The following is a 13,747-nucleotide window of genomic DNA, read 5'->3' on the forward strand; positions in this document are numbered from 1 at the left end:
AACATGGCGAAGCAGAAAGGGGACAAATCTCCAACTGGATAGAATTGTGACGGAAACACAGACTTGGATCGGCCATAGTTGAGGTTCACATGTTTCGCAGAGTTTTCCAAAACACACAAACCCTTTCCTCTTTAAATTCATAATTCAAAGAGAAAAGTCAGATGAAATTCACTACGGCCTCTTGGCAGATTTAATGAGGTCCCCCGTTCATCTGTGATTTATTAAAGAAAAGCTGTATTTACAATGACATAACAGGAATAATTATATACAAAAGCTATAAAAACCTATATAACAATATGCAAAACTATGTACAAATAAAGGAATGCATTTTACTTGAGCAGTTCCTTTGTGCTTTTTTCTAGTTATTTAGTTAATCTCTATCCAATCTGTAAAGTCATTTTGAAAACATTCTGCAGCAGAAGTAGAGCAAGTTATCTTCTGCCAGTACATGATTTAGCTTCTCTTTAATTCTTCCCCATTGACGAAAAATCTGACAAAATAGAAACCTTCATCCGTCTTGATCCTTTGTCCAGACTTCGTAAGCAATATTAGTCATTGCTTTATATAAACCAATGCAAGTTCTTTCTTCTATTTTATAAATTAATAGCAATAATGAGTTTTGATTTAAATATACTGAAGGTGATTTTTTTTAACTCCCTGGAGCCTTCAGCATCTATATTGTCTAACAGCCAGGCTCTGTTTATATCTCAGACACTCGGACACACACCTGAAGGAGAAGATCCAACTGGAAAAACAATGCAATAAAGTAAATTAAATTCAGTGTCTGTCATTCAACAAATCACATATAGAGGAAACAGAAAGACAGTTCAACACAAGAAAAGAGGAAGAGAAAAAGAAGTGTGGGGAAAAGACAGCCAACTATAAACAAGAGCAATAAAGTAAAAATCCACACAAAAGTGGGTATTTTTAGTATTAATGATGAAGAAAAATACCAGCAAGACTCCTGAAAATCTCTTGTAATTACAAAATATATTGCGTTTGAACTGTAGCATGAAGAAGTGTGGGACAGCTCCAGAGTCCTGCCAGTGATACTGAAGTGATGGCTCCATCTAGTGCTCAACGCACTCCCTGCAAAGCTAAATATAGACAAATAATTAAATATCAAATGAGCGAATTATGTCTCTGCATGACTGTTTGGATGATAAAGCCGTATAAAAATCAAATAACGAGAATGTATTTACTAAAGATAATAGTAAAATATGCAACTCTTGAAAAGATACAGTTTTATAAGAGGAGAAAATGTTATGATCTGATCCTGAAGTTACCCTGCATATAAAGGAAGAGACACGTTTAAATATTGACTTCAATCATAATAAGCAGAGTTAATGAAGGACTCTTTTCGTTTGTTGGTTTTGTTTTTGTACCAGTTTGGTTTTGAATACAGTGTTCGTTTGCTTCATGCTGTGAAGATCGGATCTCTTCTTCTTCACGGACAGTGGTGAAGACCACCTCTGTACTTTCAGCCGCTATTTATTTACACTCAATATGAAACATATATTCTAAGGTTAATAAACTGATCTGTGTCACACACTTGTAATATGAAGGTTTGATTTCAGATAAAGATAAAGGAGGCAGAGTTCACAACATGGTTCCAGAGTTCAACCAGGAAACTAATAAGTTCAAGAGTTCAGCAGTGAACTGCATTAGAGAAGGAGAACTGGATAAGTGTTGATCTACTAATGTCAAAGAGAGGCTGGAGTTTGTCTCCATACATGTTAAAAAGAAATGGTCTGTGTGTGACTCTTGAGCAGGTGTGTCCTGATTCTGTCTCAGCTGAAGATGTGTGAAGTGGACGAAGAGGACGGAGCCGACGCTGTGAAGAGGTAAGAGACGTCAGCTGCTCCTGCAGAATCCACAGAAACACCAAACAGAAGAAAAGATGCAGCACTTGACGTTTTTGTTTGCTCAACGTGATCTTTCCCTCATCGAGAGTGTGTCCGCTCTGGTCGTTGGTTCATTTTCAGCCTGGCTGTAACAGCTCTAATTCTGTATTGCAGCTGCACTCAAAATTCTTTAACCCTCTTTGAAAGTACATGTTTTAATCTTACTTTAATTCATTCAATGAAAAATCATTCTTGAATTCTTGTTCAGACTTTACCTGCATGTTGACAGGGTGTAGTACAACCTGTGTGTGTGTGTGTGTGTGTGTGTGTGTGTGTGTGTGTGTGTGTGTGTGTGTTGCGCACGTGTTTCCAGAGGTCCGAAGCTCAATCTCAGAAAGTTGTGTATGAAGGAGCATTCCATTGAGATTCCACTGGCCTTCAGTCCAGAACCTGAACCTTCAGACACAAAGTAAGAAAGTCTTTCTTCCTTCTTATTTCCTCAAAACCAGAGTGACAGACGTCCAGATCCAGTCTCTGAACAGTAAATCTTTGTGTCTTTGCTGTGCGTTGTGCTGCTCCTATATGGATGACCCTACAGACATGAACATTTCAGGATAAATCCATGACAGGCTTCCGACACAACAGTCGGCAGCAGCTGGCAGGCACAAAGTCAAATTTTCTCTGGAATTTTATAGTTTTAATATTACAGCTTCACTCAGAATTTTTCATCTCTCTATGAAAATCAGGTTTCGACAAAGTACACAAGCTTCAATCTGATTTTAATAAATTTAATGAAAAATAATTCTTGAATCGGATACCTAAGCCAATATGCCAGACTGTCAAATGCATGAGAACCAAACACACATAACGGGTATTCCTGCGAGGCTGATCTGTAAATTAACAGCAGCGCACATTTGTTGTCCAATAATCCGTGTATCATTCGTTCAATTGATATTCAATTTACAATCAAAAAACAAAATATTGAAAAATGAGTCGTTTTTCCTTTTTTCGTTTTTAAAATGAAAACAAGTAAATGAAAATTGGTTCGTTTTTCAATATCCCGTTTGTTAAGACAGATCAAATAAAGGAAAGTTGAAATACGGCCACAGAGCAGACTTTAATGTGATTTTTCAATTTCTTCGATCTCCGTGACCCGGAAGTTCTATCGTCTGTGTTTTGGTTTTTGCCGGCGGGAAACGTGGGCGGGTCACGTCAACCTGTAGTCCAGCACACACTACAGAAGGATCAGGCCGAATTTTGCCCCAATTTTCTCCTCCCTACCGAAGACAAGGTCCGGGAGTATGCTAATGAGTTCGGGTCCGATCTTCGTGTAGTGTTCGGGGGGTTCAGAGAGATGTTTTCCGGTCGGAGCCTCTCGGGAGGCGTCGGAAGGGGGGATCGTAAATAATGAACATGTTTAATATTTCTGATCGCAAATCCTGTGGAGTGTGGTGCTCTGAGAGGCGCTGATCAGCTCCGAGTAGAGAAAGAAAGAAAGAAAGAGAAAAGTCAGAACTCCTAAACTCAGCAGTGAAGAAAGTGAGAGGTTAATCCTCAATAACTGGGTCGCTCCTGGATCAACTGGATTTCCTCCATTCAGACCCAAACTCCGATCTGCATCGCAAGTCCTACATTAACCATCACGGAAGAATGAGGAAAAAAAAAAACGAAAAAAAAAAAACAACAACTTTAATATCCTGACTCTGTGCCTTCAGAGAGACGAGCGACGCATAATGAAATTTACCTTATCAAAGCTCAACGAGATTTTATTCTGGTGTAAACTATCCAATCTGGGGACAAAAAGAATGATTTAAGATATTTGGTGATTTAAAAAAGTAGCTTTGTCAGAGTCTGCTACTGCTCTTAAGCGATTAGGTAAATTTCATTATGCTTCGCTCGTCTCTCTGAAGGCAGGGAAAGTTGTTTTGTTTTGTTTTTTTCCATGATGGTTAATAGTGGACATGAATTCAAACATCGGGATTATTGCAGTACTGGCGATGCAGATGAATGAGCAGATCGGAGTTTGGGTCTGAATGGAGGAAATACATTTTATCCAGGAGCGATCCAGGTATTGAGGATTAACCTCTCACTTTCTTCACTGCTGAGTTTAGGAGTTCTGACTTTTCTCTTTCTTTCTTTCTTTCTCTACTCGGAGCTGATCAGCGCCTCTCAGAGCACCACACTCCACAGGATTTGCGATCAGAAATATTAAACATGTTCATTATTTACGATCCCCCCTTCCGACGCCTCCCGAGAGGCTCCGACCGGAAAACATCTCTCTGAACCCCCCGAACACTACACGAAGATCGGACCCGAGATCATTATCTTACTCCCGACAGTCGGACCTTGTCGGCTTCGGTCGGGAGGAGAAGATCGGGGCAAAATTCGGCCTGATCCTTCTGTAGTAGTGTATAGTAGTGTGTGCTGGCCTTAAACTGACCCACAGGGTCCCGTGACCCGCCCACCTTCCCGCCGACAAAAACCAAAACACAGACGATAGAACTTCCGGGTCACGGAGATCGAAGAAATTGAAAAATCACATTAAAGTCTGCTCTGTGGCCGTATTTCAACTTTCCTTTATTTGATCTGTCTTAACAAACGGGATATTGAAAAACAAACCAATTTTCATTTATTTCTTTTCATTTTAAAAACGAAAAAAGGAAAAACGACTCATTTTTCAATATTTTGTTTTTTGATTCTTAATTGAATATCAATTGAACGAATGATACACGGATTTCCAATGTCTGCTCTGCATTGTGTTCTGTGATGGTCAACTCAACTCTCAACGCAACTCAGCTTTATTTATATCAGCACTTTACAACAACTACTGCTGGTACAAGGTGCTGTACAAAGTCCTAAATATAAGTGAAAGTGCAAGGATAAAATGCAGTAAGAACAAAGCAAACAAAAACAACAACAAAAAAAGACACATTTGGAAGAAAAAAAAAACATTGAAAGACCAAGGGCAGAGTCTCAGGCTGAGTTAAAAGCCAGCGTCAGTGAGAAAGCTTCTTTCTTTTTTAATGGGACATAGTAACAGTGAAAGGAGATGCCGTGACTTCTCAGGATGGGCCCCAGTGACAACAACTACAGAGAGGAAAGCAGTGGCCCCAAGATTGAGCCCTGTGTCACCCCATAAGGCAGAGGAGGATTCAGAGCTGGCAAGGCAAACACACATAGCTCTGTTTGTCAGGTAGGACCCGAACCACTGCAGTACAGGACCACTGATGCCAACCAGGTGCTGCGGTCGACATATTACAGTTTTTCTCCATTGGTTTGGCTCATTTCTTGAAACTGATATTACATTTTCAAAACTCGAAGATCATTTGGCAAAACGGTCTTACAGTTCAGCTCAACACCATAGTTCACTTGCAAAAGCTCATCTCCCTCCCAAAACTGTTCACACATGTTTCAAAGCTACATTTCTTTCCCATATAAACAGTCAGAGCCTCCAAAATGTAAAGATCCTTCTCAACAGCTCTCAGACGTTCTCAGTTCCCTTGGTTCTCTTGTCAAAAACAACCTGGACGGTTCAGCAAAACACCACGGTTCACCTGTCAGAGATCAGATCTCAGCCAAAACAGTTCACTCAGGTGGAAAAACTAAATTTCTTTCTCAAACAGATGGTCAGTGTCCTCAAAATGCTTTGTCCTTTAGACATTGTGTGAGCAATGACAGTCAAAATGTTAAGGTTTTTTTGTCATCAAGGGCAAGGGACCACTGAAATATTCCTCCTCTACCTTTCTGTCTGGGCCCAGTCCTTCATTCATAATGGTTACTATGATCGTTTTTATTTTCTTCTTTGGGTTTTTTAGCTAACAGAAAATATTGTGTATAAGAAAATGAAGACAAAAAGCATTTTACAGTAAGAAGAACCTTCAAGTTCTGATTCACACATTGCTCTCATACCTCCAAGGAAACTGTTACAATTTTTAATCACACACAAAGTAACTTCCATCCATCAGAGTTCAATATTCTGTAAAAAAAAAAAAAAAAAAAAAAAAAACAGAAAAAAAAAAAAAGGAAAATTGTATGCAGCCCAATGTGCTGTAAATGAAGCTGGAGTTTCACAGCTCAGTTCGTCACTGGTCTCCCTCCTCACCCTCCTGACTGCCCTCCTCACTTTCATGAAAACAGATCCATGTCTGGTATTCATGGTATTGACGTGTGTTTTTGACTATTTTGACAGTTGAACAGATGATTTTGCAGGAGGTGACTGATACAAAGAAATTATGCTGATATGTTTTGAAGAGTACAACCATCAGACTGAGAATCAATCAATCAGTTTAGATCAACATGACCTGTTCACTTGGGAATTGTGCTAAATCTATCCTTACTGTGATTAATCATTTGCAAAGATTTTCTGAGACATGGAGACGTGTACTAAGACATTTTAAATGTGATGACATGAATGAGGAATACCGTTCTGTTGTGAGCAGGTACAGGGTAGTTTGGAGATTTGTCCATGTTGTTTTGAAAATGTAATTTCGGTTTCAAGAAATGTGCCAAACCAATGGAGAAAAACTGTAAGATGTTGTGGTCCACGGTGTCAAATGCAGCAGTCAGGTCCAGCAGAACAAGAATCGTATAGTCACCAGAGTCATTTACGAGGAGGGTGCCATTAAAAACACTTAGTGAAGCTGATTGGGTGCTGTGCATGGGTTTAAAACCGGACTGGAAGACCTCTATGTTATGATTGGATCCGCTGATTGAAGACGAGACCTGCTTGAACCACGGTTACTGGTTGCTCACATTTATTTAGGTGCATCTATTGGAAATGACAGCAGGTTGAAAGCTCACTATGAGCAGATAAACAGATACACGATTCAAAAGTTGTTACTGTGTTCAGACTTTATCTGCATGTGATAGAGTGTAGTACATCATTTATTTACAACTGCACATTGTTTCATCTGCGTGCCATAAAACATGGAATAAAAGCTAGTCAATTGACTGCAATATTGAAGCTTCAAAACAGCTTGTAAAGTACTTTAATCCCTCCTACTAACTCACGTTGTCTCAAAATAAGTACGAGAAAGTTCCAGATGAAATGTGTATGTCCGCTGCTGGCCGACTTTCGGCCCATTTCATCTTAATTTGTATGTGCTTCAGGCAGACATGGCATTAATTTTTACAGCTATGCTGACGACACGCAGCTGTATATTCCCATGACTCCTGAAGACATGCAGGCAATTGATGACCTTTAAACTGCAGTTTAGATCTTAACTCATGGATCAGTAATCTGACAGAACCAGTGGCGGTCGAAGGTCACGAGGAGCTGAAGGTCAACGTCAACTGCAGTGCCCCCAATATCAAAAAAATTGAAAAAATACACGTTTTCTTTTTTAATGATCAAATAGCAATGAATAGCAGCAATATATCAAGTCATCCGTCAAGTATATAGTAATTAATAGCACCAAAGAGAACATCAAATTATGATCAACTTTCAACTATCTCAGTTCTGCTATCAGATGGTTGCAATGGCCAGTCAGCTAAATCAGATATGGTTGTTCTCTTGCTTTCCTGGCTGGCAGAGCAGAGGAAAAAGATTGAGATTGTAGTGTGTCTTCAAAGCCCACACAGTAATGACAAAATAATGTATTTAATCATAAATGTAGAAGGTTGTAGATATAAAGCTACTACAGAAATTGGTACTTGATATTGAGTAAAAGCTGATCTTCAATGTATCATCAGAGGAAAAATAAATATATCAGTTTTGTATGTTATTTTTAACAATTTATTGTTGTTAAGGTAAGGTAAAAAAAGCTAAGGTGAAAAGAGTGTAGTTATTTACCTGAAGTACCAGTGGCAGCAACTGAGGAGTCAGTGTTCGGCCTACGGGACCACCTGTGGTGCCTATAGTAAAGGCCAGACCTGGACAGAACACCAACATAAAAGGAGTACAAACAGCAAATGTATCTCATAAAATAAACTTCTACACAGATGATGTGTTACTCTTCCTGCAAAATGCACAGATGACTCTTCCTGTAACCACAGAATTGATAGAGAGATTCTCTCAATTTCAGAATACTAATAATTAGTAAGCAACACAATCAAGGCCCTGCTGAAACCAGGGAACAACAAATGTCTCTCTCTCTCTCTCTCTCTCTCTCTCTCTCTTTCCCCCACCCCATTCTTGCCTGGCAGACATGCCAACTGAAATACAGGATAAAACAAGAGACGGCTAGTGATGGTCTAGTGATTTGGCCAACCTGTGTGTGTGTGTGTGTGTGTGTGTGTGTGTGTGTGTGTGTGTGTGTGTGTGTGTGTGTGCGTGTTTCCAGAGGTCCGAAGCTCAATCTCAGAAAGTTGTGTATGAAGAAGGACCTTTCCATTGAGATTCCACTGGCCTTCAGTCCTGAACCTGAACTTTCTGACACAAAGTAAGAAAGTCTTTCTTCCTTCTTATTTCCTCAAAACCAGAGTGACAGATGTTCAGATCCAATATCTGAACAGCAGATCTTTGTGTCTTTGCTGTGTGTTGTGTTGCTCAGAGTAAATGTGGCTTGGTGTCCACAGAGACAGCAGTGATGTTTGTCTCATTTCTCCAGCGAATATTCAGCTTACTTACCTTTAAACTGACAGAAACTTTTCACAGAATGCTGCAGTACTTTAATGGGTGTGATGTGTTCTTCAACAGCCTCCTGGTGAGCAGATTGAACAAAAATCTATTGGAACAGCTTCATTTGTGATCTGCCTTGAAAATGGTAAGGACCTGCTTTTCAGAGGAACCTGGACCCAATTAAGGAAGTGTTTATAAATTTGTGTTTGTGAAACTAATGTTTCTGCAAGGTTGTTTTACTGTTTAGATTAGGGATGCCAACCATAATGCCTGTGGCCCACTGGAAGCTCCAATGCTGCACCAAACTACCAAGTAAATGATAAATATTGAAAATTTTATTTTCTTTTTTAGCAAATTCCGTTAGAGTAGCACAACACTGAGACCTGAGCTGAGATAGCAGTGATGCTGCCATAAAAGCTAGCTCCCTCGTTGCTCCCAAACTCGCCTCAAAGCCGTTGGTAAGTCCTCTTGATATCATCCGCTTCCTCCATCTGGTGGTGGTTCATGTGATAGATGCCATGTATGGGCTTGAATCTTCATGTTGAAAACTTTCTTCAGCTCAATGAGGACAAGCTGAAGTTCTGTTTTTTGGGTCTAAGGCTAAAGCCTGGTCCATGCTTCACATGTCCGTGTGTCCGTGTCCACTTTGGAGCGTCAGCGCACCAACGATGCGCACGCCCTTTCTCTCATGCTACTGTAGCACCCCATCAATATACACCAACTAACGTGGGTATTTTACTCAATTAGGCTGATGGGGTGTTTTGGGTTCGAGAGTTAATCTACCACAAGGGTTTACCAATATTGGGGATTATAGTTACCCAGCAGGGGAAACTCAAAGTACCTCCTCACAAAATTTAATAAAACTGACACCAGACAACCGTTTAGAGAAAAAATAACAGTTTGCCACGATTTATTAGAACAAATATCTGATCTTCAACCAGTGCAAATCAAGAATTTAAACTACTTGCTCAGGAAAAATGAAATAAACGTGTGCCACGCTTCACTTTATGCACCCAAATGTGCAGATAGAACAAAAACTCAATAGTTAATGGCAATCAAAATATGCAATATAAACTCTGAACCACACCAATAGATATTTACAGAAATTAATATTCAAATCACAACAATAAGAAAAAACACATGGGCCCCATACACACATTCACTCACTCACAGTTACTTTACCCCCGGGGGATGAAGAAAACGTTACAGGCCTGTTAGCAGCAGAGAAGGGAGGCATAAACCCTTCTCCTCCTTACAGTCATGATGCAGGGCAGCAATGAACCCTTTTATAAATATGAAAAGTGCTATACAAATAAAGTTTGATTTGATTTTCCTCCTCAGCAGTCACAGGGCAGGGCAGAAACGAACCCACGAAACACACCGTGCTGCAGGTGCGGTGTCCTCGAGCCTGAGGTTAGCAAGTCAGCCACCGCCCGTCACTCTCCTCCAGCGCGCCGGGATAAACCAAGCCGTCTCCGCCGCAGATCCGCCATGGTGAGACACGTGGAGTCCCTCTCCCTCATCCACGCTGTGCAGAAGACGCCAGTTCGCTTCCGCCTTCAGAGCTATGCATGGAGTGACGACGCAGCTGCTCGTTAGGCACCCCCAGAACGTGCCGCTGCATTCACGGGACGTTTTCAATCTTTTTTCCAACTTTTTCCACGTTTATGGTGCGTTCACACCGGACGCATTGCAAGCGTCACGGGCGTCACTGACGCCTCAAAGTTGACGCGTGTAAAGTGTGGAATTCGACGCGTGTTCAAATTACACACGACGCTTGCAACGCTCGCGACGCGCGGCAGCTCACTGGCGGGAGTGGGAGGAGCTTGTATCCTGTCCTCATGTTGACAATGGCGGGATCGGTGCAGAAATCACTTTAGCTCTAAACTCTTCAAATGTATAACTTTATCGATTTTTTTTTTTCTAAATTAGGCGACAAAGTGGTCGTTTAGAGCCCGAGTGTGTCGTTTATTTGTCTGAATACCAACTGTTTATGATTTTGTTCGGATGAATTCGGCGAAATGTGAGCCAGCCGCAGTGAGCGGCTCCAGCACGGAGGTGTCAGAGAAGCAGAGAAGCAGGAGAGAAGCAGAGCACACACGAACCCTGGACCCGCCACGGGGCCCCCCGCCCGGCACGGCGCCCAGCGCCGTGGCGGGCTGTTCCCCCGACCCAGCAGCCCAGCCTCCAGGCCCGGTCGGGCTTTGGCAGCGGGCGACGCGGATCACACTGTCGGCCGCCCCCGCCTCTCTGACCAGCTCCCCGACGACCCACAGCAGGACCGAGACGCGCGGTCTCACCCAGCGGTCCTACGGAGCGGGCCCGCTCCGGGCGTCGCACTGAGTCGGCCCCCCGGTGCGGCGAGCCACCCCAGCGGCGGGCCCGCCGGCGAGCCTCCGCCTCTCCCGGGCCCAGTTTGGTGAGCTTCTGGCCTGCATCAGCGCTCAGAGTGCTCGCCTGTGATTGGTTGACGCGCGCGTTGACGCTTCCAAAGTTTAATTTTCACAACTTCAAGTGTTGACGCCTACAACGCGTGACGCTCGTGGCACGCGTCGCACGTCGCCAACGCTCGAAACGCTCGGAAAGCGACGCTCGAAAAGCGCCTGACGTGCGTCAGGTCCGTTGAAGCTCATCCACCATAGACTTTGAATGTAAAAGCGATGCCCGTGACGCTTGCAACGCGTCCGGTGTGAACGCACCATAAGAGTTCTCTTTCTCTCTCCACAGCTCCTGCTACGCCGCCTCCTTTCTCCCGCTCTCCCCGTTCTACTTCCTCCTCCTCGGATCTCAGTCCCATCCTTTTCCGACTGCTTCTCCTCCCCAGGCTCCACCCAAGTTCGTGTAACTGGACACTTCCTTCCAGCTCCATAATCAAATAAACAACTGAAAATTACACTTCCAGAGTTTTCTGTGTTTTTTCTTTCTCATACAGTTCCACGTACATTTCTAAATCATACATAATAATACAACACAAACTTGCAGATTGAAACATATTTACATGAAACAATAATGCCCGTGTTGATGTCCAACTTAATAGGACCTAAATTAATTAGATCCTAAATTTTCCCACGGCTACACCCTCCCCTTTCTAAAATGTTTTGATGTCCCCATCAAACAGTCGGGGTTAGACAACTTAAATGTTATTTAAGCTCTCACTGATTTGAAGCTAAAACAGTAACAACACAATGCCATAGGATGACACCACAAGGTTGAACATAAACAAGATCTTGTGTCTCTGAAAGTTCCACTACCAACCAACGGTCCACAGCTTAAAACGGTTAAGGGTTGGTTGGAAGGGTTTTCAAGTTCATCATAACCCAGCCTAACTACTGGTTTCTTGAGTCTCTTTGAGCGCTCTACAGGAACCTCCTCATTTCCCAGTGGTAGATCATTACTCTCATGTTCCTCTCTTTCTGAATCAGGATGAGAGTATGGGAATGAATCTTGAACATCCTGACTATCTCCACATGAATCAGCTACCTCTACATCCTTCTCAGTTGAGGTAGTGGGAATTTCATTGTCAGTAGTAGTCTGTTTTCTTAGCTGTAACTCAGACTGCATCAAAAGATCTCCCAACTCCACTTGATAAGGCAGTGAGACATTTACACACACAAACTCAGAATCTGAAGAGGACAGAGAATCTGCATAACTGACAAGCTGAGGATGCTTGGGAGGCAAGCTCTGCCGATTTCTCGTGGCATGTTTTGGTATGCAGTCTGTTTCAGAGTCAACCGGCCACCTTACCAAATCACCAATTGGTAGCAGGTGATTGCGGTGCACTGTTTTGTCCACACCCAGCCCACTCTCAGGTTTCACTTTGTAGACAGGTAAGTTTGGCAACTTATCAGTGACAATGTATGCCACTGTCCGCCATTTCTCTTTCAACTTGTGTTTACCTGAGAGACCAAAATTTCGCAACAGAACACGATCCCCCTTTTCCAGGATGTGTTCTTTGACATGTTTGTCATGAGCTTTTTTGTTTCGCTGATGATTTTTGTCTGCTGCTTCTGCAGCGAGATGGTAAGCATGTTGCAGGTCCTTTCTCAGTTTGGTGACATACTGATGGTAAATCAAATCCTGATGACTGTTCTCAGACACTCCAAAACAGATATCCACGGGCAGACGAGCTTCCCTCCCAAACATTAGTAAGTAAGGTGAGTACCCTGTGGCCTCGTTTTGAGTGCAGTTATAGGCATGTACCAACTGACTGATGTTCTGACTCCACTCTTGTTTCTGCTTAGCATCAAGAGTTCCAAGCATCGACAAAAGTGTGCGGTTAAATCTTTCAGGTTGTGGGTCTCCTTGAGGGTGGTAAGGAGTTGTTCTTGACTTACGAATCCCTAGAAGTTTCAGAAGGTCTTTGATGAGTTTGCTTTCGAAATCACGTCCTTGATCGGAGTGTATTCTCGCAGGAAGTCCATAGTGCACAAAGTACTTTTCACAAAGAATCTTAGCAATGGTAGAGGCTCGCTGGTCTTTGGCAGGGAAAGCCTGAGCATACCTTGTAAAATGATCTGTCACAACAAGAATATTAGCATAACCCTGAGAATCTGGTTCCAATGACAAGAAATCTATGCAAACCAAATCCAGCGGCCCATTGCTAGTTATCTGCTTCAGTGGGGCTGCTTTCTGCAGCAGGGCTTTGCGGGTGATACACCTCCCACAGTTCTTGACATACTGTTCCACCTCTGCTCCCATCTTAGGCCAGTAAAACCTGTCCCGAAGAAGCTCCACTGTTTTTTCTACCCCAAGGTGGCCCGATTCATTATGAAGGGATCTGAGTACTGTGGGAATTTGCTCTTTGGGTAATACCAACTGCTGAATTTCTGTGCCTGATGACCTTTTGACCTTTCTGTAAAGCAGTGCATCTGTCAATACCAACTTGTTTGCCTCTCTTTGCAACAGGAGAACCCCAGAGTCAGTGCAGCATTCTGGGGAAAAATCCTTTTCACCTGTGAGTGACCTTTTGACTGGTGCTATCACTGGATCCTGATCCTGAGCCTTAATAAGATCTGCTCTGCTCAGCTGGACCAGGCAACCCAGCTCCAGACGGGTAGGGAAAGCATACCACTCAGGGATGGCCTGAGGGGAAACACCCAAGGACTCCGCATAGCTGGTATACTCCTCTGCAGACTTCTCACATGTGACCTGTTTACAAAGTGCGCTAACATTTTCCAGAGACATGCTTTGCCACTCATTCTCCTTCTCAGTAACAGGGTTGCGTGATAATGAGTCAGCATCGATGTTGCTGGATCCTGGTCGGTACTGGAGGGTGAAGTTGTATGCTGAGAGGGCTGCCAGCCAGCGGTGACCAGTGGCATTGAGTTTGGCAGTGGTGAGAATA

The sequence above is a fragment of the Salarias fasciatus genome (genome assembly GCF_902148845.1).
Source record: "Salarias fasciatus chromosome 7 unlocalized genomic scaffold, fSalaFa1.1 super_scaffold_4, whole genome shotgun sequence".
Taxonomy (NCBI): Eukaryota; Metazoa; Chordata; class Actinopteri; order Blenniiformes; family Blenniidae; genus Salarias; species Salarias fasciatus.